This window comes from Cibotium barometz, chromosome 11 (genome assembly GCF_041138505.1).
Source record: "Cibotium barometz isolate CiBa-2024 chromosome 11, ASM4113850v1, whole genome shotgun sequence".
NCBI lineage: Eukaryota > Viridiplantae > Streptophyta > Polypodiopsida > Cyatheales > Cibotiaceae > Cibotium > Cibotium barometz.
The window spans coordinates 2950418-2955206 of record NC_141056.1 but is presented as its reverse complement, the minus strand read 5'-3'; positions in this window follow the sequence as shown (position 1 = coordinate 2955206).

Genomic DNA, 4789 nt, shown 5'->3' with positions numbered 1-4789 from the left:
ATTATGAAGTATTAATGAAAAAATGAGATATTTTGGAGTAATCATTCATTTTTGACACATGTATAAGGAAAAGGGAGACCTTCAAGAAGGCGCCTACTTCACATGATTGGATGAGTTTAAAACTCAAAAATAATAGCATATTTTTATCTCTCCTCTCTCCTAAATCAAACCAAATCAAAAAGGGAGCCAAACTGGTCCAAATCTTGTCCAAATTCAGCCAAACTCAAGCTTGAAAATTTTAGAACTCAGCTGGACTCAGTTAGTGGCCTCCGTCTCCTATAAATAGACCCTCATTCCTTTGTATTATTATCTGTGAACTAAACTATGTCGGTATTACTCTAAACTAAGATTAATTTCTATTATCCTCTAAAAACCTCTACAAAATTGAAGAGATTGGAGCTTCTCTCTCTCTCTCTTCAATCTTCCTTGGTGACTCCTACAACATACCAAACCAATTGATTGGTTGCGGGCCTCTACACTGTGATCAAAGAATCAAGTAAATTAGAAGGTAAAGTGTGGATTATTATCTTTTTCTTATTAAAACTCCAAATGCTTCTCTTCTCAACCTCTCTCAAGCTTGAGAAGCTTTAATTTGAATGGTTTTTTATTACTATTGAAGTTCTTTTATGAATTGTAATAAAGAAACACATAAATTTTCATTTATGCTTAATTTTGATGGTTTTTAAGCATTTCTCTCTCTCCCCCCAAAGAAAGGTCATTCCTTTGACCTATTCTCAATTCAAATGAAGCTTCTCATGAAGCATTTCTCTAATCCAAAATTAATTTCTATGCTTGTCTAATTGGAGGTCAAGATAATGGCTTTTTATGGTATTTATTTCATAGAGAAATTATGAATCAATCCATAATTGGATAATGATCCAATTAGTGGTCATTCTAATCATATCAATAATATTAATCTTTATTTTCTCAATTAAATTGATAATTATCAGTAATAGCGGAGCTATGGTAAAATTTTTGTAAAATAAACACATAAAATATTTTCATTCATAATATGAAAAGAGGACTTCCTACCATATTCTAGGAATTATCATCCTAGATTAATTGAATGATTCTCATTGTAATCATGGAGAAATTGATTTTTATGTTTATGCATAATTAGTAAATTAGAAAAAAGAGAAATTTCTAGTAATTTATTTTTATGTTAAAAGAGTGATCCCCATGACATTGGAAATCCATGTATTCCAATGATTTAGAGAAAACAATTGGAATGCTAAAATAATGTATATTTTATGAAAGATTTTAGTTAAATTTATCTTTTTGTATAGATAAATTTTTATGATGAAAGAGGAATTCCCACCATATTGAAATTCAAATATTTAAATAAGGAAAGTATAATTCCTAGTGCAAAGGAATTAATGAAGATTTTTATTTAATTCTTAAGAGAAAATATAGTTAAATTTATCTTTTTGTATAGATAATTTTTTATGATGAAAGAGGAATTCCCACCATATTGGAATCCAACTAATTAAATGAAGAAAGTGTAATTCCTAGTGCAAAGGAATTAATGGAGATTTTTATTTAAATTTTAAGAGAAAAATTTAGTTAAATTTATCTTTTTGCATAGATAAGTTTAAATGATAAAAGAGGAATTCCCACTATATTGGAATTCAAATGTTTAGATGAGAAAAGTGGAATTTTTAGCTTAAAGGAATTAATGGTTATTTTTATGAAGAATTTTAATGGATTTAATTTATGAAAAAGAGGAATTCCCATGATAATTGGATTGCACTCATTGAAATGAGAAAAAGAAGGATTTCAAGTTTATTCAAAAAAATAGGTATTGATATTTTAGTTAAAAGATGAATTTCCATGATATTTGAGAAAAGATGGATTTGAATTAAATTCTAATGTCAAAAGATGAATTTCCATCATAATTCTACCTAATGAATTAAGGTTGAGAATTTATGTGGAAAAAAGAATATCTTGGATATTTGAATTGGTAAAATCACTAAATGGATATTTACCCAAAAACTAGATGTTTAGTTGAAGGAATCCTGGTAGAATTAAACTGAATGCATTTAGTTAGACTATGTGAGGTCGCACAGTAAACCTAATTGTCCTTCTCTCGAACTGAATCAGACAAAAACTTCATGACCAATTCCAGTTACTAAATCCAAAGAATAGACTACCGGAACTAATCTAGTTTTTCCCTGAATAATCTCAGCAAGAATCTAGTTGGATAAATGGATAAAATGACGGGTAGATTACCCTCATGAGAGATCAAGGATCCTCATTATGAAACTGGGAATTATTGGTGGAAAAAGGGTCTTTGGAACCGATCTCAAACTAGAATCTCACTTGCATTGGAAACTCTATTTTTCATTCAAAGGATTGTTTTACGCCAGAATGCTGGAGGAAGCATTTGGCTTATGTTTTTCTCAGAGGAGGTTCGTTGGAACAGTTGGCGCGGGGAGTCGTCAAGGGACGTCGCCCGACGGCAAAGCCTGCCGAGGTCTTGACCAACCTCGGTACGGTTAAAATGGTGCGCTTCTTCGGTATGATGGGCGAGGACCAACAAAGCGGTCCCTGAGTGAAGTGCTAGGACACCCTAAGGAGGATCCTAGAGGGTTCTGACTAGGCAATGCACGGGCTCGCGGTTGCTAGGACACCCAGGCGTACGTTGAGGAAGATATCTGATGGACAAAAAGGAAAGGTTTTTACCAAAAAAAATTGATACTGGATCTCATTGGTTGGCCAGGTGGTCTTCAACGGAGAGTGCAGAGGATGCATTTTTTGTAATACAATGGACTTGGAATTTTGGAAAATGATGATCGAAAATATTATGATTTTATTCAAGGATTGTTTTAAAGCCAATCGAATCTGTTATAAATGACAATTTCAAGGATTGTTTTAAAGCCAGTCGAATCTGTTATAAATGACAATTTCAAGGATTGTTTTAAAGCCAATCGAATCTGTTATAAATGATAATTTCATATTGGGTGTGTACGTGGTATGCCTACTTGATTTTTGCATCAATCAACGGCTAGGGGGCCTGGGAACTCTTTTCCTTGGTACCCAGGCAAAAACCCAATCAAATCTTTATAAAGGAATCCCACCAATTCAGTGGTCGCGGGTGGTTGGCTAACCCATGGGCTGGATAAGGTTAGGCTGGATCGAAGGATTCCTGAGAAAACAACTAGATACGATTAGTTACGTTAATCAGTTTAAATCCTGAGAAGACCTTGTTCTGTGGGAGGGGATCATCGGCGGCTGTGCCTTGAAAATGAGGAAAAAAGCGGTGATTCCATGGACCAAGTCGTTAGAGTAATCTCCTAGTTAAAAGATTTTTTCCCTTCCTAGCGGAATCGCTCGTGCCTTCCGGGCGAGGGGAGTCTTTCGAGCCCACCGCCCCCCGGGCTAGCCTCCCATCCCAGACATCCGCCGGTGAGGCCCGAGTATGTAGGACCCGTGGGAGGCCAACGCCACTTCCGCCGTCGAGACAGGAGCCGCGGGCGGGGACCCCACAGATGGTATCAGAGCATTGTTGAAAGCTAATAAGGATAAACAAATTCTTATCAGAAATTGATAATAAAAACTTAGAAAAAGCATTTTTCATAATGTATTTTCATTCCGTAAGCTTCTTTAATGAAGAATTTTTAATCAAAGAAATTATTTTTATAGATGAAAGTTTCCTATTTATCTAGTATTCCCGACCTCACCTAGTCTTAAGATATGACTGCGTTCGCCTTTGAGCATCTCATCTCTTTCGCTTCAACTCGAATGAGCCGAGCAAGACTCGCACGCCATTTTGAGGATTTATATTTTCCTGACACCCAGCGGAGAGACGACAGCATAAGTGGTTTGGAGAGGGTAGTATGCCCACGCCTCTTGTGACCAGCGTGCAATGCTGAGGTAGAACCTCTCATTAGCAATGATTCTGATAAAGCTGAAAATGGTGCATGGTGTCATTCTATATCATTCAACACCTCGAAATTTCAGACTTTCATGCCAAGTCTACAGACTCCTTAGTCGATTTATTCCTATAAGTAGAAGATAATAGCTCCCTTGTCAGTAAGTGAACGTTTAGATCAGGGCATGAGTACCGTCGTCTTATGCGTCTCCCGAGGAGATTTTGAATTCTAGAGCCGAGCTGCTCTATGTGCATATTACGACTTTTATATAAATAAAGAAATGTTTTCTGGAGAAAAATTCCCTGTTGAATAAGTGATTGTTTATGGATGAACTGATAAAGAAAAATCTGTTATCGGACATATGTCATAGATCTCCAATAAGATCATTGTCTTGTTTAAGAAGTTGTTTTCCGAACCTCTTAAGTCTTAGGATCTCGTGGACGATATCAAAATAAAAATTTAGTAATATATAATTTTTGGCAGAATCATGAGACGAGGAAACCGTGGCCGTCAGCCAGACCCTCTCTCTGAAGATGATGAGCTTGACCCTAATGTTCGCAAGGCTTTTCATAGGACTCAGCCACCAGGACCCTTCAAAGGAGAAGGGGAGAACCTGGGCGAGGCTGTGGAGAAATGGGTGGAAGCCATGGAAGAATATTTTGACATCACAGGCTACAATGAGCGGAGCAAAATGGCTCTTGCCTAGCTGAAAAATAGCCAGGGTGGAAATAGTGGAAACAGCCAGGGTGGCATGGAGGAACCACTGTGACACCAACCGTCTGGACAGAAATACTCAGTCTTGGAACGACCTTAAAACCTATTTGAGAAAGAGATTTTGTCCCCCTAGATTTTTGGAAATCAAAATGAACGAATTCTTAGAGCTAAAGCAGGGGAGCAAAACCATCGAGGAGGAATAT